A 23,144-nucleotide genomic window follows, 5' to 3' on the forward strand; every position below is an offset into this window, starting at 1 on the left:
TCCTTCTTCATTTTCTTGCTGGATCTTAAACAAATAACTTATTTTAATTATCTTTAGCCCACTGCTTTTTGATTTTACTTCATATGAAAACTTAGGTTTTTGCCTTACTTACTGGTGTTATGAACTCAACTAGATTTGCTTTTTATCAGTTTTTGGCAAGATGGTCTACTGTGGTGGCCTGGTAGCTCAGCTGGTAGAGCATCTGCCCAAGGTACTCAGGCTGCGAGTCCTCTGCAGCGGCCATGGGTACAACGCTCGCCTACGGCTCTTTCATTCCCCCTTTCCTGTCATATTTTAAGCTGTCCTACAATTAAAGGTATAAAAGCCCAAAAATATTGTCTCATGTCAACTACATTAAAATTTCATAGGGAATATTTTGTCTGCATCTTGAAGAGGTCTTTGTTCTTCTTCTTTAGTGTTTATTGGTGGTTGGCAATCCAGCTTAGAGGTGCCTTCCTTTTTGACTGGAGACAGTGATTTTGATGGATTTTGTATTTTCTAAAATGACGTAGTACAACTTGGACCACAGGTGGGACCAAGTCATTCTTATTTTTGTAAATTACAACTAAGTCTCAAGTCTTTGTACTCAAGCTCCAAGTCCTGAACAAGTCATACTACCCTCTTCATCAAATGTAATGCCATTTTAACAAAAGAGCATTGACTCACTGTTTTTTTTGTGCTTCTTCAAATGTCAAACCAAGTTGGAATTGTTGCTTCTCCATCTGTAATTTTCACAGCACACATTGTGCATACTACAATTTCTTTTGGTTTTGATTTTTTGTACATATTATCTATGTTTTTTTTTTTCCAGCTGGAGCTCAGAAATGTAATGTTAGATCTTCATGATTCTCTCCTGCAACTTTACTGGATACTGTCAGACTGGTTCAAACAAAGTAGATCTGGGAAATTAATTGCTGACTAGTTGATTCGGGGAATTAAAGAAATAAATTGATGTGTGGCACTCTTTTTATGTGACAGACTTTTTAATCTTGGTATCTTTGGACAGAGCCAGGCTAGCTATTTAAAGTCTTTATGCTATGCTAAGCTAACTGCCAGCTGTACAAAAACTGAACTGTAAAAGTAAAATGTTGTGCTTTTATGAGGGCTATGGTATCTAATTCTTGGCCATGCACAGTGACTTCTTGGAGACTGAGAGACTGAAGGGTTTTTTTATTGGGGGATTTATCCCATAAAGAGATCTTTTTACCCTTTTGTTTTTGTACAGATTAAACTAAACAAGATATGACATGTTTCCCCCTTTTACCAGACTTAGTGCGAAACTAAGACAACCACCTGCTAGTTAGCTTCATATTTACCATACAGACACAAGAGTGGTATCAGTTTTTACTTTACTGTTCACAAGACAGCAAATAAGTGTATTTTCCAAAATATCAAACTATTAATTCCTTAAATCATATAGTGTTGAGTTCTCAGTCTGTTTTTTATTAGTACGTTTCCCTTACTTCAGTAGTGACTGTTTTTGATTAGGTCTGAGTGTTTAAGTCTTTCTTTTGTTGCATTATCCCAATGCTGTACCCACTCTTTCTAAAATATCGACACAATCCCCCTTTTCTCTCATTTTTTGCAATACCTAAATGTCTCAAATCTCTTGCTTAACTATTCTTGAGTTAGTGAACAAGATTTCAGCAGATCCTGATGACTGCTGGATGCATGTGATTTAATACATGTGACACTGAATCACTACATATTGGTATTTTAGTTGGTCTAGCGTGTTCAGGCTATTTTATGGACTCATTACTGAAAATATGTATGTGTACACACTGTGGTGGTAAAAGGGTTAAAGGTTATCACAGAATTATCACTTGGAAACATCTGCAAACTTACCCTTACTTTCCGCCTTCATTATCCCATTTTGTATGGAATTCATGGGAAACTTCCTTCAGGAAATTCATTTTTCCAGTATACCATGCCCAACAGCACTTGACTGAAGGGATACATCCAAATTCTCCAAAACAATGTCTCCAGCTGATACCCCCACTTCCTCACTCAATCAGCCCATACTGCTCTTTCCATTGTTGATTACAGTTTGTCTAACATCTTCCTGAATATTGTTAGGAGTGATTATGTATTGTATTTTGGCTTTGCTGCCAGCTGCAAATTCCCCAAAAGAGACTATAGGTATTAAAGTCTACAGTCTAAGCCTTTAAAGAGAGTGTTCTTTACTGTGATTATGGGAACAAATGAAAACACACTAAGCGAGCATGTGTGCTGAGTAAGGTGGAATTAGGAAATATAAGCTACTTTATGCATGATATGTCAAAATAAATATGTATTTGTGATTGACTATACGCATTATGTGGACTTAATGTTGTCTGTGGAAATAAAGACATTTGCTGAAGCTAATACAGGTCATTATGACTAAACCAAAGCCAAGAGCTGCTCTCTTAACACAGAACCCCAGCAGCTTCTGGCACATTTCACCCCACAATTCATAGTTTTCAGTCATGTGACATGCACGGTGGCTTGGAGGGCAAAAGCAACAGGCCAACATGGCCGCTCACACTGGAGTCTCTGTAGAGACGCAGCACAAGCCGATAAAATTTCTCTTCATTTCAAGCCACGAATATCTGGATCACATCTCAACTAAAGAAAAACAAAGAAATTAAAACAAATGACAAGTTTTGGGAACTTGCGATCCACATATAGCACCTGCCACCGTATCTGAGTCACTAAAGTTGCCACCAGAGCTCCACTTCAGAGATGTTTACATCTACATTGTGGAGAATCCCTCACTTTACACTGCCGATCTGGGTGAAAACATACAAAAGTTCTTACAGTTATATGTATTTTTGATCTGGATGGGTCAATAATGCTGCCATTTGGGAGCTTTCGGATAAGTAATTCTTCATTGCTGTGAACTAACGTTAGCTATCTAATATTACCCATGGGTCTTAGTTAGTTTCAGGGTCATTGTGGTCAGTGTTGTAGGGCAGTAACAAGGCAGTATCATTTTGTGTGACGTGACTACAAATTTTGAACTGATCGGCACAACACATCAAACTAGACATTTGTGACTCTTTAACAACATATGCTCCCCAAAAGAATCAATTTATTTGCATTTTTATATTAAAATAATGTTAAGTCTGTTGACTTCCTTCTTCCTGTTAGACAAAATATGACAAAGGGTTATTCAAGTTACAAGTAACCACCTGTAAATCAGTCTTCAGCTTTAGGCGGTGCAGAGATAGCTTGCAAAGTTAGCTTACTCCGCCTCAGGATGCCATGAACCAAACTCGCCAAACCTCAGTCGGTATCAGAGGCACTTCCCTTGGATGCAGTAACACAAAACTCCCAGCTGTTCCAGTGCAGCAGCCCAGGTTACACTGGGAAGCTCCCACGTGTAAATGTGTGAAATAGTGTGAGTGTGAAGCAAGACATTTGGTATAAAAAAACAGACCTGCTGAGTGAATCTTTGCTGGATAAATAATTTTTAATAAAGTTAAATAAAGCTCTGTAGGAAGACTAGCGTGACCAAACAGATCACTTGGTAGGAGCTCAGTCTTGCACAAGAAAATTCAGCACTAACCTTTGGGTTAACTGTTTCTGGCCCTTTCTCTTTATTCATCCCTCTGTGTTAATAAAACTCACATTTTTCCGCATGTGATTGAAATTACTTTGCACAGAAGAATAAAGCTTCCGTGAGCAGTTGTGAGATACTTGAAGAGGATAGCTGCTAATATGTTGTCATCGTGTTTGTACTTTTTCCTTTCAACAGCAACACGAGCTCCAACAAATGGACTGACGAGACAGACGAGAGCATTTGGTCACCAGACTTTCCGCCCATTAGCAAGAAAACTGACATTTATTGAATAAACATTATCAGTCAGTGGCCATGAACCTGACAGTGAGCAACAAAAAAGTGAGAGAGATCTAGGAATAACAACCGCAGGGCTGAGGAGTTGATGTTGCCCCTGAGGAGCAGCGGTCCCTGTGTGGGAGTTGGGTGGAGGAGGCAGGGCTGAGGCTTATTGCTCATACAAGAGGAATCTTATCTCCTTGTCATTAATAGCGTCCTGCTGCTCTTCATGTCCTCTGCTGCAGCACCTGTGGAGATCTACTCCTACTTTTCTTTTGGATTCCATTACAGATATTCTTTCACCATCCACATACATTAATTAAAATATTCACATACAGTGGGGAGACTTTGTTTTCACTTAATTTAAAAAAAAGGTGAAAGTATCTGAAAAGCAGTTATACACAATATGCTAAATATAAAGGTTAATAGCATTTATTTTTGAGGAATCTTTTTAACAATTCAGGAATTTTACAAGTTATAAAAGAGACGTCTGTGAAACCTGCTTGAACTGCAATCAAGATCTGATTTTTCTATATTTGCAGAACTGTCCTTGAGTGGAAAAAAGCTATTTAAAACTCTGTGACATTATCACTAGAGCGGGGTCTTGTAAGGGCAAGGGGGAAAAAACATCATTACACATTCAGTGGCCCGTATAACCAGGAAGTACACCCAGAAGCTAGAAAACTTTTTCTGCTTATGCTCCAGGCAAGCAACTCTCATTGGACTGAATGGGCGCCAAATTTGTGTTTGCTATCTAATTCCTTATAACATATATATGGATAGAGTACATTGGAGAAGTAAAAGTATTTACTAAGCCAAAAACATTATTTTGCTTGTCAAAGAAAACTTTCTGCACATCAGGTCAAATGACTGTTAAGTTTAAAAATATGTACTAGACATGTCGGTGACTTGATAATGTATAAAACCATGTGAATCGTTTAGCTAAAGATTAGCCTGATATGCTAAGCTACACAGCAGCCATGACAGCTATGACCAGCAGAGTTAACCAATAGAGGTTAACCAATAATTCTTTTACAGTTTGTAAACAATGAGAAACCTGCTTGCGCATCTTGGCGGAAGTATGGCCGACCACAACAGCTTGTCAATGGACCGCTGCAAAAACGAGCAGTTTTGATCACATCCTCAATCCACTGTCCTGTCCTGTCCGAATTTTGTTCAACTTATATCGACCACTGGAATATTGATTCTGAAGTATCATATACTCAACAAAAAGACATTTTGGTGATTTTGGCGCTGGTAAAACATTTAATTCAACCTTTGCAGCTTGATAACTCGTCTGGATGACTCGGGGAGATGATACTTCTGTTGGCAAAATGCACACCCAGCTTTTCGATGACGTCGGATGTAAAGTATATAAGGCATATTTGTTTTGCTCCTCAAAACTATTCTGAGTGTTTTAAACTTGTTTTACCAATAACAAACAGATTCTAACCATTCAATTTTATTCTTTATTTAGTTGGTTTTATGTTGTTTTTTTGGTTTTAAGAAAAGAAATAGGACTCTTGGAACAATCTCATCCCTCATCTTGATACTGCTGTCATTTATTCATTACCTCTAACATCATTACCTGTGGCTCTTCACAAGTCTTCAGAATCAATATGGGTGAAGTGTGGAGAGGATTGTTGCTAGTAGCTTCTAGAAATAAATAGAAACAGGTCAGCTGTCAAAACAACACCCACTCGGGGAGCATTTAGGATGTGCGGAGGGAGCATGGAGGAAAAGGAGCGGAGATGTAAGAAGGAGGGCGAAGGAATTCTGGGATGCACAGACCCTCCTCCCTCCTCTGGCCTCCTCTCGGCCCTCCCCTCCTCTCCCTTCCTCAGTCAGGAAACCCCCAGCGGTTTTGAGTGGAAACCAGATCTCTCATCTCTAGTCTGCATGTTGCGCTGGGATGTCCCGGCCTCATTATCCTGCTCATTATACTCCCCTTTTATTCCCAAACATAAATACTATCTCCCCCATGTCTTTGTCTGTCTCTCCCTTCGCCTCCTTTTCTCCAACTCTCACTCACTCTTTCTGTTTCCTCGTCTCTCTGTCAATGTTTCTGCCTCTCAAACCCACCCAACCTCCACCTCGAGGTCCCCAGTGGACCATTAGAGGGCCAATGATGTAATCAACTGCTCATTAGTCATCTTGATTGACAGCTGGCTTTGTGGGAGGGGGGCACGTCGGTGGGTCAGCCGTCACTGCTGGGCAACTTCTTGATTTAATTTCAAGACAGAGTGAGAGAGGGGAGAATGGGTTTGAAAGAGACAGAGAAACAGATGCATATTTGGGTGTGTGTGGTTGTATATCAAACACTGGAAGGTCTGCAGAGAGCTGTTAAAGTGTGAGGCTTATCTTTGATGGCTAACATACAAGTTCAAAATGCATCCAGTGTGGAAAATTAGCAAATCAGATGCACTTGATATAATGTACCTACATTCACCTGTCATCACCCGTGAATTTGAAATGGAAACATGGCACAGAGCACCAAAATGTCCTGATCACTAACATGTAGGTCTGCATGAGAGGCAGAGAGGCGTGTCAAAATGTCTGTATTTGATGACCTGGGAATGAAAACAGGCTGGGAATTCGCAAACAATACATACACACAGTGCGCTATGGAGGCGTCCATCTATACAATCCATGGCAACTCTGTCATGGCTGTTGCTGTTCTCAAAACCAGCTGTCCTGATTCTGAAAGGATATGGGATTTTGTTTTTATATATATATATATATCATTACAGAATTATCTTGTTGCAGCTGCATCAGTTGGATATATCTGATATGACATGATGTCAACTAATCACGAAAAGACCGACACCAACAATGCATTACTCCATCTGTCAACACTTTACAACTTCTCCAGTCTCCTGTCTGTGGCTCTTAACAAAAGTCTTTCTACTAAGACACAAATCTTAAATGACTAGTCATGAATACATGCTTTCTTTAAAAAAAAAAAAAAAAAAAAAAGAAAAACACCAGATCATTTTCTAAAACAAAGGTTGATATTCTAACCATAGGTCTATATGCAAAGATAGAGTCTTCTATGGGTTCTTGCATGCTGAAAATGTGGATACTTGTGACTGGACAGTCAGGACATTGATATGCATTCCAACAGCCTCTTCAGCAGATAGTCATGGAGCGGCAGGACACATCGGTAGAGGGCGCCACCTGCGTTTATAGACCCAGAGTTACAATATGTATATTTTGTTCTATTGCCACATGCTTCCCCCTCTACTGGACTCTGTGGGTCCACTGGGTGAACTTGATACCTGTATGGCCGACCACGACAAGCTAACAGCCCCAGCTCACTGACCACGACCGGCTAAAAGCTAGTCATGGCAGCCCTCCTACTCCTTAACCGAGGCCGCTATGGCAGAGAAGTAGTTGGGGAAGTTAATATTGGCATTAAACTGGTTGGAGTTCTTCTGCAACATGGGAGAATACAGCTGTAGTCTGCAAATTAGCCGTTGGCTGGAGAAAAGAGGCTGAAGATGCAGCAGAACGCCTCCTTATATACTCTGTCATACATATATCGGTAGAAACGTCCGGGTGAGTACGTGCGTGCGATTGGAAGGAGCTTTTACCCATTAAGTCCAATAGAGGGTGGAGCCTGTGTGAGACAGAGCGGCTGGGTGCTGTGGTTTTTAGCAAATGCTCCTGCAGTGAGTAGGTGCAGGAGGACTGACTCAATAAACCACAGTGCTCATGTTTATGGTAATGAAGGAATATGTCACCCATTACACAATGTGACTTTAATAGTTTAATGGAGGAATAATACTTGGCAGGTTTGGTTCAATGTTGGCTTTGTTCTTTTCATGGGACATGTTGACAAGAAAATATAGAACATCATCAGACTAATGCTTTAATTAGCAGTGAAGTATCATTTAATGCCATTTTGTAGTTTTGAATGCATTTTTAAACAAAACCTGCATCTACATTGTGAAATACTGTCTGTTACACTTGTTCCTATTTAAATATAATGTAAAACATTGAACTCCACCCTGTAAATCATCCAGGCAGAGCAGGCAGACAGATGGTGGGTGCAGTGCGCTGGTTGAAGTGACCTCAGCTGAGCAGCCTGTCAGACACAACGACATCTTGTCTCCTGATTTTTCTCTTGAATACAAAGATTACAACAGTAACGACAAGTGTCTTAATAACACGTCAGATCAAACAGCAGTCATTAATCAAAACTGCCTGCCTACTGTCTATGTCTCACTGAGACTGAGGCCTCTTATTATATGGCTCAACATGCTCTAAGCGACTAGCTGTCAGTTTTTACACATTTGTCCTGCACCTGCCAAACTATTCTTCCTGGAGCTGGAGTGACAGCACAGCAGCTGTTTGGCAAAAATCTGATTAAAAGTTAGAAAGGGAGGAAAGGATCTGTAAGTTTAGGATCAGACTAAAATCTGATCAAATTGTGCCTGTAGAAAAAAAACCCACACAGCTATACTTTGGGACAATATTTAAGAAACTGAAACACATAATAGCCTGTGGACTCATTTCTATGCAAGGGACCTGGGATGAATTTTCTGGGAAAATCCAAAGGATGTGATGTTTATGCACATTCCCATTCTCCTCCGCTCCCCTAGACCACCAATAGTGTGCAAAACTAGCTAACATAAGCTAAGAAATGGAGTCAGCTAACATTTACGAACGACCCACCACAACACAAAGTCCAAAGTCAAAGCTAAGATTACTACAAAACATGCAAAGCAAGAAATTTATTCTGATACTGTCAGTCCCCCCCAGGAAGTTGTGTTGATGCGACTGCAACAATTAAAGAAAATTCAACCAGTACCTTTGAACTCTGCACAACCTTAGCAAATTTGACCATCATCACGGCTTCCCCCGAGTTTGAACCAATTCAGTGTTTTATTATTTACTTTTTTTTAATTTTGTCTAGTGTCCTTAAAAGACCACATTATTACATTCATCACAACTTTTTGTTTTCAATTTTCACTTGCTCCTAACCTAACACGCTGGGAGGTCATCCTGAGAAACTGTTAGGAAAGGGCAGGCACTTTCAAAAAACACTTGGTAGGTGAATGGATGAACAATAAGTGCAAATAGTCCCTCCAAGGATACTGATTGGCCCCACCACTCTTGGTGTGGACGCATACAGATAACTTGAAGCCTTGAGATTCTTTTGGAATCTCGTGATCTCGCAAATCCAACTTCCTCGCAAGAAAAACTTACTCCAACAATTTCATTGCAAAAAAGCCTGAAAAATTCATCAGAATTTTTAAAGATGAGTTGCCATGAAATCAGACATTTTAGGCAACACAACACTCCCAAAAACAATATCCTGGAGGGAGTGTGCTGTGGTTTTAGCTGGCTAATTTTAGCTAATATTAGCTTGTTTGATAATGCAGATAAATTTAGCTAACATAGCAACATTCTATCTTGAGTGGATAACGTCATCTAATTCATCCTGTCTCCTGGGCTGATCTGGTTCCATATAGAACCTTTCATATTTGTATCAAATAACTTGCAAGTATATATTTGTATTTACAAAAAGTCACCATTTGTAGGCCTATTTTTTTTTTACTTTTTATTGTAGGCAAATAGTACAGATGGAGGAGGTTTTCCTTTATTGTTTCCATAAACTTCACCCCATTAGATCTTTTTGTGATACAACTAAATTGAAAGAAGTTGAAAATGATATATCTGAGTTTAATATTAAATCTGTGCCCTTCACTCAAGAGGGTGCAAACAATTAAAATCTGACAGATGGATAATACTGAAGGACACAGTGTGAAAGTAATGGACAGAAGAGTGGCAGGGAAAGATGGATGAGGACAGTGAGGGATGGACAGATGAAGGGAGGAGAAGAGGGAGGTCTGACGTTGATTAATGACGCTCGCAGTGTGTGTGTGTGTGTGTGTGTGTGTGCGTGATGTGAGGAAGTGTCTCATTATTGTTGTTCACCAACCACAGTGTGACAGGCTTGTTGGGGCCTTTATTAAACTTTTTAGTATTTCTCAATGTAATCTTAATATGAATATAGGCTACATTGGTAAAATGAATACATATGGGGGCTGAACATATTTCTTAAGTCACAGTTAAGGGACTGTCTGAAAATGATTAGGTGGGAAGACAGGGCACAAAAGAATCTTTTAACTCTTTTCACATGCCAGATTTATATTTTATTTCATTCTGTCCTTGGGAGGTTATTGTAAAAGACAGAAAGAAAAACAAATACATAAATAAAGTTATATCAAATGATGGTTTCTGTGTGTGTCATGGGTCATAAATGTGCATTTGGCCTTATGCAGAGAACAAGTATCCCATGTCTGGTTTTCTACTTTGATTTCCTCTGAATCAAATCTTAGGACCAGATAAACATGTATCTTAAAAGTTTTAGTGTCTGAAAGTTATCTCTCCAGGGAGTGTAGTTTTTCACCACAGTGCCTCACATCTTCACCTAAATTATGACACAAAAGCAGAAGGAAACAGTGAAGGAAAATGTGCCATATGACGCCCACTCCACCAAAATAGTCCTTCAAATTAAATGTGTGTCCATGCGGTCTTTCGACATAATATGTTTGTGCCTTCCAGAACTGTTGCAAATCATTTATGATGTGACAACCATAGGTTAAGGTTTGGCTAGGTTTAGACACAAAAACGACTTGGTTAGGTTTAGGGAAACATGATTTGGTTTAAAAGGGCTTCATTAAGGTTAGGTGGCTTTTGCTGTCATGGTTACAATAAAGACCATGTGGTTAATGATTGGGAATGATCTTGGTCATGGCTAAAAAACCCATTCACAGTCAGTTGGAAATGGGAGAAAAACAGATCTCCCATGTTAAAGTCAGATGTTTACTCATCCGTCCACACAGACCTCCTCCCTATGCGGCCTTAGCTGTCCAACAATAACATCATCTGATGTCCTCCTTTGCTTCTGTCAGCATTTCATCATGGCTTCTACAGTTTTGTCACTTATCATTTTTGTACCATCAAAAATTTCTAAATGATAAGCAGCTTGGAGTTGCAGCTTGAGAGATCTTCATAGGTCCACCCAAACCCTAGTACCACTAGATCCTACCCATCTGGGTCAGTTTATCATTATGTGTAATATCAGAGTGGATCCAAGATGACCCAGCCAGTAACTGACAGTGCTGTTGTGTTTGATCAATATTTTTGACAAAAAGCATGGGATTGTATGGATTATGGATGGGCACCAGCCAGGAGAAGGCTAGGTGCGGTTGGTGGGTAAGATGCACAGTAAAAAAAACAGAGACAACTCAAAAGGCAACGTACTGCAATAGATTTTTAAGTTCTGAGACCTACTCAAATTCTCAAGTTTGAAATAAACTTTAAAAAAGTTCTTCTGACCTAGAATCTTTAGTTGCTAAAATAAATTGGTCACAGTTAGCTGTGAACCTGATTTGTCATTATTCTGCCTGAATATCAAAGGGTTCAAATTGGAAAATATAAACATTTTAACCATCATTTTTTATGCCATTTTTGGGGTTTCTAAAGCTCAAAGATTTAGTTTAAGTTTATTTAAATAAAGGAAAGTAAATTATCTCAACAAAAGATTAGTAGTTGGTAAAACTTTTTCAAAACTTTGAAGTTTTGAGTTGGGCTAAAAACTCAAAAATCTATTTCAGTACAGTGCCTGCAATTTTTGAGTTTTCTCAACATTTTTGCATATTTTTCAGACAAAGCACAAACATTGGCTCTAGATAAGGCCTTACACATTTCTTCTCACCGCTAGATGCCACTAAATCCCACACACTGGTCCTTTAATTTAATTAAAGGTCCTTAAATTTAATTTGGTAAAACTATTATTTCTGTGATAAAACTGGAACTTTCTTTTTTCCACTTATCTTTACAAACTCACATTATGAAACTTTATTTTATGCTCGCATGAAATTATTGTCTGTAGTGTCACTTTGACTCCAAAACACCTCCAACCAATTCAGTTCGAAGGCATGAACAAACTTCTGAAGGCCGTGACCTCTGCTCGGCAAACTTCCTGTCATTACCCGACCAGATGATAACATCCTGATGACATCACCGCTCATCCATCATTTGACTGGCTGGAGCGCCCCCGCAGTGATTGCGAGGCCATTGATAGTGATTGGTGATTGTGGCGGGATACTGATTATGGTAAGCACTCCGGCAATTGTGTACCGATTGTGTGTGTGTGCGTGTACGGTAAATGATGCTCCAGTCAGTCAGCTGTAGAGATGTGTTCGCATAAAAACGTGATTACTGTTCAACCTGGTGACCCTAACCATGAACCCTGACAACTGCACGGCTGCTTCCTCTTCCTTTTCTTCACCCCGTTTGTCTCTTTGCCATCTCATCCTTTCCATTTCCCCATTTTTCTTCAGTTAAGAGCAGCGTTTCCCAAACATAGGGTTGGGATTCAAAATGGGTCACCAATCTGTTTTCACTGGATTTCCAACTGACCTAAGTCCTGCCCCTTTTCACTCTGTACTCTGTACAATAACATTTGAATAAATCTGGAGCTACGGTCAACTTTCTCTAGTCCTGTTTCTTTTACTTAGATATCTTGTGTGCTAGTCCTGTCCCTGTCGAAAAGAAAACCAAATTTTGAAAATAGATAAAGGATATTGTTGGGGAATATTGTTGAAGTGACATATATTCACATCTTAAGTTAGCTAATGTTCTCAAAATGCTAGCTAACTAGCTATCTAAACTCAACAACTATCAATCATAAGCTAACTCGGTAACAAGTATAGATCAATCATTTGCTAACTCACGTTTTGCTAATATTAGCTACCTTGGATGTGACTTTATGTCATTTTTACAGGGAAGAAGAAAGTTGACCGAGGTACCAGATTTGCTGTTTTTGGAGCACAGACTTAGGAAGGGTCAGTTGGCAGAGTAAAATGTGACTGTATATCCTGAAATAGTGGCAAGAGGCACAGAATGAGAGACAACATTCAAAAAGGATAGAAGAACGCTAAAACGTTGTGGTAAAGTACAGTCGGGGTCTAGAATTGTAACAGCCACTTCACTAATAGTCAAAACTGTAAAGGCTATCGACATACACCATCATCTTCTGAACAGACACACTTCAAACACTAACAAAAAGTAACATTTGCATTTAGGAACATATAACAACAAACTTTAACAGATAGTTTACTGTTTCCCTGTGAAACTCCAGCAGGGTTTTGTGGACTAATGAACTAAACCTGGCCTTCAATCAGCATGAGGGTGAGTAGATAATGACTGAATTTTCATTTTTGGGTGAACTATCCCTTTGACTACTCAGTCCAGCACTAGACATGATAGCGAATGAGGCCTGACACTAAAATATTTAAGTATGAAGCCTCACTTTAATCTGCTCCCGTGACTGCATTATGCTGTTAATACAAACTCAACATTTTGTGCATCCATTTCAAATTAAAAGCCCTCTAGTGTTTTAGTTGACAGTACAAATTAGTCATGAGGTAATAAGAAACTTTACATTACTCTCAGCAAATTTGATTATTTTATGATGAAATAAATACCTTTCACATATATTTCATATTCATTATTTTGTTCTTTATGAGTTTATATTGTAGGAATTCATCATGTATTTCTGTAAAAGACCAACTTTTTTTTTTTAGATCTCAAGCTGAAAAAGTTTGAAAACACTTGGTTTAGAGTTACAGATGCTGTTTGGTAAAATAAACCACTGTTAAACATGTCTCATCATCCTCAAGAAACATCTTTTTAAGTCTGGGTTGTCATGACCACCAGCTCAAGAGCAAGTCCTTGAGATCACGCCGCCTCAAATGTTGTGGTCAGACCTTGGGTAATAACATCTGACCGTGCAGACACACAGTACTCACCACAGTTGCACTTGATTATAGCGTTTCTTGTGTTGGGAGGTTTGAAATAACTCCCTCTGGTCTTGGTTTCAAGAAAATATTAGTTTGGCTATCATTTCTTTCCATTTATTACAATGGAACAAACGTGATTTTCAAACCACAGTCATGGGCTGCTCAAGGCTTGGTTGCACCATCATGGAACTGTGCTAACCACAAAGCCAAAAAAGATACTTAAAACTGACCCTGCACCCCGCAAAACTCGTTCAACCTTTACCCTAAATCCTCTCTCAAGTGAAAAATGAGTGGAAATGAATACAAATCCCCCACAATCCTCTTTGGCTCTATCCCTCCCCCCGGTTCTGGGTTGCTTTTTGCAATCGCAGTGCACACGCGCACACATACTTTGACTACACAACTGTATTTAACACCTCTAGCTCCCCCTCCTCCCTGTGTATCCACCCCACCCTGACTCTCCTGTGTGTCTTTTCACCCAGTGTGCTGTGAGCCAAACTGCTGTAGGCCAGAAACACCCCGTTAGCGGAGAGAGCGACAGAGAGGGGAAGCTAATTGCTCTGGATGAACAACTGCCTGGTGATACTGAACATTTAGTTTTAAAGCCTGTAATAACCTTTTTCCACCCCTGGCTTACCTTTCGTTAAAAACGCCTGTTCGTTGGTACAGAGGGCTTTTACTGGGTGATCAGCTGAGACAGACAAGGAGGAACAGGAGGATAATTTAAAGCAGGGTTCGACATTAACCATACACCGATGGCCCATAGCCACATATACTTACTCTGTACCACCAGGTCTATGCCATGTGACCCCTTTGGCGGTCAAGTTTTATCCCCATACTCCAAGCTTTTGCCATCATGTTACAGTTCCACAACATCCTGATTCCTTTGCTCCTTTTAGTTCAACATTGTACAAAAACAGCTAATGGTACTCATTTCTGGCTAGCTGTGAATATGTGGGGGCTGCTAAAGTATGGTTTTATTAAGTCTATTCTAACTACTAATGCAATCCTTACAGAAGAGCCAGAAACTATTAAAAAAAAAAAGGAAACAACGAAAAACTCTAGTTCTTTTTTTAATTGTTTTATTTTCTAGGCCACTTGAGGGCAGCAGCACTAGCTGTAAACACAAAATTGACATTTGATCATCTTTTAAAGTTTATAATGGCAAACTTGTTGGCAGCACAGCCACATATTTCTGGGCACCATGTGAATGTAAATCAAACGTCCAATGTCTTTTATCTCTGTTTTGGTCTCCACCAACTCCTTGATGAAATATCTGGCTCTTAAATGCTCCATTGTCTTCTAGGGGCGTCAGAAAATGTAGATACACTTGAATATCTTGATATTATGCTTTCTGATACTGTATCGAATTTTAGAAACACTATATCGTTATATCAAAATACACGCAAAGATTTGTGGCAGTGGTTCATTTTGTTTTGTGTCTAAATCGCTGACTGCTAGATGGCACTTTTGCTGTCTATATTTTCACTGTTATTATATTATTGCATAAAAAGAAAACTTTAAATTAAGATTTCATACATATAGCATGCCCTTTATACAATGTGGGTTTTCCTAAAATTAGATTTAAAAATAGCAATATATCACCTTGCATACCAATAAATCACAATATATTGAACTGTCATCCCTGCACTGTGATACGTATCATATTGCAAGATTTTCTTTGTCTGGTGTTTGGTGCTTAACGGTGCACAGTGGGAGGAATGTTGGTGGGGAGAGGCTCTGTAGTGGGCACTGGTAAGAAGAGGCAAAGAACTCAAAACCAAAGAGGAAGCTGACAGGAACCTAAAGAGCACTGTGAAATAAAAGACTGCAAGACAGATGCTGAGCTGGCCATCTTGCTGTTGGTCTTTTCAGCAATATTAGCTGGCTTGGTACGCCTTGTGTTGTTGCACTTGCTTGATGTTTGGCTGGGTTAGCAAAGTTGTTGACTTCCTAGTTTTTGATCATAAGTAGCTGATGTAATCACATCAAATGCATGTGTACAGCTGTGCATATTTATGACAGTGGTGTATAAGCGAGTTGCACAATAAGGAAGATACCAAATCTTGCATAATGCTGCTTAAGGAATTACAACTTCAACCGAACAAATATACATCTTTGCAACCCAACAGCACACCAGCTGATTCCAGTTACTTGTCTCCTCTTTTCATAAAAATATGTCCTAATCTGAGAAGTCAGCCGCCTGGTTGGAATGAAAACTCACTCTCGGAACGTTTGGCACATGTTTGATAATGACCGCCACGCGTAATCAATCCCATCCTACCTTTTATGATCCCCAAATGAACCCTTAGCTTTTTGAGCTTTGTGCAAGACACTGGCAAAGAGCTGAGGGTCAAACTGAGAAGGAAAACAAGACTCTGTGGTTATCTCCCAAGGCACAAGCAAGCAGAGAAAGAGATGTCAAAGTAATCTCAGAAAATTAAGATTGTCTTCCTGATAAAACAAAAAGGAAAATTGGGTGGACATCACCTTAATAATAGAATCAAGTCCATGCACTCATGTCCACCAGAGACCATGTGTGTGTCCAAGAGATGGATATTATCCGCTTCACTGACTACCTCTCTCTCTGCTAAAATGTTGTTTCACAGTCCAACAGACGATCGGGTTTCCGAGCTGCAATCTGTGGTGAGCAATGTGTTGCCAATAACAGCGTTCACATGAGTCTTGATACTTGCCCCAGTGAATGCCAATGCCTAATTTTAATTACGGGAAACCTCTTGGTTCGCCAACAGCTTTATCACTTCTAATTGCCCCTGTTTCGAAACTATGTTGTGTCCACCGTTGAGCAACACTGAGCCTCTTTTTGGAAGGTGCAGCGATAGATATTTGGGAGTTTATCTGGTGTCCTGCATGAACACTCCCCAAATGTTCCTCGTCACATCCAATGATAACTACGTGTGTCCAAACATTCTCTGGAGGATGGAGAAGCTCTGCAAGGATATAGCTGAAAGAGAATAAGCGACAAAGGGAGTTGTCCACCATGGATGCACTCTTAGAAACAAGGGTTCCAAAAGGGTTCTACTCAGAGGCTTTTGCTTATGAATGACTCTTTTTTGAAGAAAGGGTTAGTCGAGGGTCCTTGGTAACAACAGGTTTTTCATTAAGAACCCTTTTCCTCCAAAGAATTGTTTTGGAAGAAAGTGAAAAGGGATTGATGAGATCCCTTTTCATCAAGGATTATTTATACTGTAATATAAAAGGGTTCTTGGTAGAACCCCTTGGGTGGGTTTGTAGATAAAACACTTGGAATAGGAAAGAGTTATTAGTAGATACAGCTGGGAAGGTTCAAGATGAAATCCTTGTAATATGAAAAGGGTTCTCGGTAAAACCCACTGGGTGGGTTCTGGATGAAATCCTTCCACTATAAAAAGGGTTCTTAGTAGAACCCCTTGGATGGTTTCTGGGTAGAAGCATTAAGCCATGGAAGGGTTCTCTGTAGAATCTCTTTTAGGATGTTCTGGGTGAAACCTTTCACAGATGTTTCTAGGTTTAATCCTTTTTTTTCTTTTGCATTCTGGGTAGACCTGCCTGACAAGATGGAAGGGTGGAAATGGGACCATTATAACAGCCAAGAAGGGTTCTCTTTTGGGGACAAGCCGGGGAACCTTTTATGGTTCTAGTTAGCACCTTTATTTCTAAGACTGTATGCCTGAGATGCTGAGCACAGAGATACATCTTATGATCATTAAGCAGATACAGTGAAGGCAGTATTATCTGAGGAGTGTGGAATATAATGAATGGCTGATACAGTAGAGAAGATGAGACCCCATGGGAGAGGGGGAAAGAAGAGGAGCCTGGGGATGAGGAGACAGGAAAATAGATTACGGAGAGAGAGTCTGACGGAGGAAACATAGGAAAATACCAGAGGGTGAAAGGTGGAAAAACAGCAGAGAAAAGCAGAGGATACAGTGTCCTCTGGAAGGTCAAGAAAGGAAATGTTGATATGCTTTGCAGAAAGCTCTCCCTGAAATACCATCTTCTCCCGAATCTAAGGACACATGCGGGATGAGAAGTCAAGAAAGGCAAAAAGTGCGTTCTTAGACCCACAGCTGAAGCGTCTTACACACGTCCGGCAAACCAAAAGCCTACTGTAGCCTTGCTATAACAAGCGGCAAGATGATGAGGTGCCTATGAGGTAGAAGTGCAGAAGGAAAGAGAGAGAGGAAGGGCTGGATAAGACGGCAGGATCAAAGTCAGATTCAAACCGGATAGCTCTCCTCAAACCCTCCCGTCACTTTGGGTCACCCTATGAGCTTTGTCACCTTATGAATTCTCGTGGAGCGTTTTATGACTTTTTATGATTTCCATCCTTTGCCAGAGCCACACCCTGACGCAATGTGCAGCACTTTCAAATGGAAGTTTCTAAGTTGGTGTACATGTATAACACCAATATAACTTCCTCTCTCCGGGTTACTTACCTTTAAATGAAATCCCTCAAATTTCCCCGAGGTGTCCGATGCCATGAGCCGAGCTCAGAGAGCCAGCTCACATGATTGAGGTCTGATCCCCCTGTCAGCTTACAGTCCCACACACGCAAACACACACTTGTAATCACATAGGCTAACACTCTCACCCACCCTGTGGGCCGATAGGGATCATGTTTGTCCACCCTGGAGTGTGTGATGGGGTGCTAAGTTGGCCTACTGTGGAGCAGTCCAAGTCCCTTTATTGACGCACACTGAGGCCTTATAATGAAATATTAGAGTCTCCTTCAGTTACACCATGCTGCCTGCGTTAACACTGCCCCTAATGATATGAACTCAAGTGAATAAGCCTCTGTAGTATGTGTTCATGAGGATAATCCAACATTTTACTTACTTAAGGTGTGTTCAAATAGAAAGCAAAGCTAATCTTTTGTATTAGAGGCTGACACATCATAATGGAACTGGGACAGGACACCAAAAAAAGTTGATGGGAATGGGAATTATAACAACAGATCATTTTTTTATGTATTCAAAAAGCATATGTAATGTCATGTGTGGACTGTGGATTGATGGGAATGGGAATTCTGTCATGGGATTAGGATGGGACAGGAGTGAAAATCCACTCCTGTGTCACCCTCTGTTACATATAAGGTCAATACAAACCATAAATAGACGTTAAATTTGTGTCATTTGCACCACTTAAAAAAGAAAATATTCACTGTTCTGACGTCCTGCCCCTTTTTGCTGTATCCTCCAATAACCTTCAAGCAAATTTGGTAACCAGTGAATCCTCAATCAATCCTCAATTTCTCCTGTCCTGTGTCCTGTACTTAGATACACTATGTGCTAAACCTGTCTCTGTTGAAAAGAAAAAGAAATTCTGAAGGTGGTTAAAAGGTGTTGCTGAAAGACCTGTGGAAAGACATATAATCACATCTGAAGTTAGCTCATGTTAGCAAAACATAACCACAACATAATGTAACTAGCTGGCTAATGATTGATGGAAATTTAGCTATTTAACAAGCATTTTGCTAGCATTAGCTATTTATTGTAACTAGGCGTGACAATAACTAATTACACGATAAACTACATTAAATTTCCCAATAATTAGTATTACTGTTTCAAATTTGAATTGTCATGATAACTGTGTTTGTATACCGTGCTTTGAAAAACTCACAAAATAGTTTCCGGCATCATCTAAAACACAGCAAAGGACATGATGACATTTCAAATCATTGAGGTTGCCAGTGTAAAACTTGTTGACATGATTTCAGTATATAACCAACACAACATTTAACCGGCACAAACACACACAACTGATGAACATCAGCCACTGCCATTAGTGTAAGTTATATTTGGCAGATAGTCAACAAGGTAAACATCGGTCTATACCAATGTTCAGCTAATATGTAGGTCCATGTATCCCTACAACATTATTATTGTGAGTATTTTGCCACGCTAGCAGTAGCATAGCTCAAAGCACTGCTGTGCCAATAACAGCCTCATAGAGCACTGCTGTGACTCTTGGTCTTGTTTTAAATTATTGGGTTTGTTAAGGTTCACACAGCCTGAATACAAGCAAACCAGGACTTGTAAACAGAAATCCCATGGATTTACAAGGAGCTCATTTATTAGGCAGAGTTTTGTCATATGTCGTCCTGCCAGATTGAATATTTTGGCAAGAAGGGAAATCAAAATGCGTTTAGTCGAATATAATGAGCATTTCGGCACTGTTTATTATTGTTTACCTTACTTCCTCGAATTCAAATGGCATTAACTGTCCAAACAAATCAAACTAATTTTAACAGACCATGCTGTGAAAGCACCGTTAACCTTTTCCCCCCATTGGACGTGTGCTAACACATGAAGCCATCAGACACAGAGCTGGAAGAAGACCCACAACATCTGGTGGACATTTTGTCAAGAGTCATGGCCCTTCGCTCTCTCCTGCTATTTGTTTGTTTTCTTCTTCTCCTCCTCTGCAACCATTCTACCGGCTCCTGTCATGCAGGGTTCCGTTGGTTCGTGCCTCAGTGTTTGCGCAAGGAACCGAAGGAGAGGAACTGAAGTGCAAACTCAATTGTTGACAAGAGGTCAAATAAATTGTGTGAAAGTGTGTGTAGCCATGTGTGTGTCCACATTGTCATGTTTTTGTACAATGGTTGTCATGAAGAGGGGTGGTTCCACACACCACTCATTCATCGCTACCCTTTCGACCCCCTGACAGGGGAACAGAATTATGTCTGACAAACAATACTCTTGAGGTCGAACAAAAGTGCAGCAAGCTCAGCTAGCATGTAGTAAAATGAAAACTACTTAAATGGCTTCATATGTTCGTACGTCATATCTGCACATTAATAGACATGAGCTTGATACCACTTGGAACAGAGACGGCGTGTTAACCCAGTCCCTGTTCTTACAAGTTGATCTCATTTTACCTCCATGACCCCGGTGGTTTTGAATCAGACTTGAGACTCGGCCCAGTTTAGCATGGATTCACTTGAGAGGAATAGGCCTCTTTAGTCAAGACTGATCCAGAACTGAGTGCCGTCACCATGAAGAGTAATTAGGATGATATATAAGTGTGAGAGCGTATGACCATGTGCACAGGCCTGTATATGTTATGTAGCTATAAACTAGCATGTTATCGCACAATGTGAGAACTAACTAAGCATAAAAAGCAAGCAGAGAAGATGTGTGCTCTTAGAAAAAAAAGGTGCTAACTAGAAGCATGTAGGATTCTTTAGCTTGTCCCCTTAGGAGTAATTCCTTTTCCTTCTGGTAGAACCCTGAAACCCATAAAGTCCCATTTGGAACCCTTTCAAGGATACAAGCGTACAAGATGAATTATTTAAAGGTAAAGCTTGTATAATGAGATTTTAGTGTGGTTCCCTCTTCACTGGTTGGTTGGAATTGGCTAAAGATAAAAAATACAGTAGAAACTAATGAATAAGGTTGAGTGCTGGGGATGAATTAAGCCATCTCACATCCTGAGGGAAGAAGTGTGGTGATATGACAGCGGATACTTCTGTATCCCCTGCCAGACAGCAGCAGGGTGGACAGGTTGCGACATGCAACATGCTATTCCGGGTGTTCTTCCTAGGACCCAACATTAAAGGGTATGAGTTTCCACTCAGAGAACCCCCTAAGAGTGGTTCTACATAGAACCCTTCTTTGGTGTAGTGGTTGCACCCAGAATCCTCTCTGGGGGCTCTATCCAGAACACCTTTTCGGGGAGCCAGCAAGAACCCACGCAGGAGGTTGTACCAAGAACCCTTTTATATATTAAGGGTTTTATCTATACCTCACTCAGGGGGTTCTAACGGGGATCCATTTATTAATCCTATTTTTCCTCAAGGGCTTCAGCTAGAACCCACCGAAGGGGGTCCAAAAATAGAACGTTCTCTACGGCTTCTATCAAGAAACTCTCGACTTTCTAAGGGTTTCATCTAGAACCCACCCAAGGGGTTCTACCAAGAAACACATTTATATATTCCAAGGGTTTCATTAAGAACTAACCATCCCCCCAAAAGCATTTGATTTAGAACAATTTTTAGAACAGTTTACCTACAACCCTAAAGTAAAATTAATTGATTATGTCTACATTTGGTACATCTATAATTACAAAAACCATTTGAAACCTGGCTAAACATTTGAATATTTGAGGATAAGGATACCTTCAACAATCCTTTGGATTAAAATGGTTCTTAATGGGACCCTTGGTCTTACAAAGAACCTCAGTCCTTCAGGAAGAATCATTCTGGAACCGTTGTTTCTAAAAGTGCAGTATGAGAGAAAGACAGAAAGAAAATAAGACCTTGATGTCTACTTTGTTTGCTAATATTTTTATCTACTTCCTCCCACTCCCTTTTTCAGCCTTACTGTACATGTATCTCTCTGAGTTCACTCATAGTACAACCGTCCTTCGGCCTACTGCAATAATGATTATGATGTATTCTTATTCTGCACTCTGTCTCTAACACAAGTTGAACTTGATAAATGCCACCTGTATATGAGATTTGATCATTAGCATCACCAGTGCACCCAAAGTGCTTTATTCCGCTATGTATTCTCCTCCATTATGGGAAAGTTTCATTCACAGAATGTCACCAAGTGATAAAAAGAAGAATTTCACACTGCAGAGCTGCATGTCCTGCTCTTACACATCGTCTCTGCTGCTTTTTTGTTTACACATGAAACACAATACACAAAAGCAATGTAACCTAAATCCCGTTCATTAACTCGGCTATGAGTTATGCAGCAAATTTGAATTTCATCAAGTTGCATTTGTAGCTCAAAACCCTACCTAAATGAGGTGCTGCTATGCAAGGAAAAAAACATTCATTAGCAGATAACCACTTTAAAAACATGATCCTAGGAGAGGCCTCTTTCTTGTAGGATGCTTTAGTTAGCCACAGTAGCCATGCACACACACATTAACACACACGAATCAAGCTTTCCAATGCCTCACGGCGGCACCCAATATCCTTGCAAAAACAACGATGACCAATCCACAGCAAGTGCCCTCGTAAAAAGCGTCTTGACGTGTGACTGCTGATGGAAACTCTCTGTTCTCGTATTAGTCCTGGAACAGAACTCTGTGTCCTGTCCACTCTGAGAAGGGAAAGCACTTGAAGGAACCTTTAAAAGGTGTCGCATAAAGAGGGGCTGCAAAGGTTCTTCGAAGACCCGCTTCACAACTGGCCGTGTGTGACCACAGGATGCTATAAAAACGTGTGGCGCTCACTGAATCCTTGCTGCGGTGAGGGACCGTGAGGTGTTTATTGGTTTCCTCGCTAAACACCCTCAAAACAAATCCTCCTTTAAAGAGTGTGCGCCTCACTCAGCCCCGCCCCTACAGAACTGCCTCTATCATCCGCCATAAACATCTCATTTCATGTGTGGATGGTTGGGTGGGTGGGTGTGGTTGAAAGGACCAAGGGTGGTGAGTGTTGCTTGGCTCCATGTCATACTTTCCAGCGTGAAGAAAACAAGTCTATTTGTGAAGTCGCCACAGGAGCAGAATGTACCTTTGCTACAGGAGTGTGTTACGTGTGCTGAGTC

Source organism: Lutjanus erythropterus, chromosome 17 (assembly GCF_056507025.1).
Source record: "Lutjanus erythropterus isolate fLutEry1 chromosome 17, fLutEry1.hap2, whole genome shotgun sequence".
NCBI lineage: Eukaryota > Metazoa > Chordata > Actinopteri > Lutjaniformes > Lutjanidae > Lutjanus > Lutjanus erythropterus.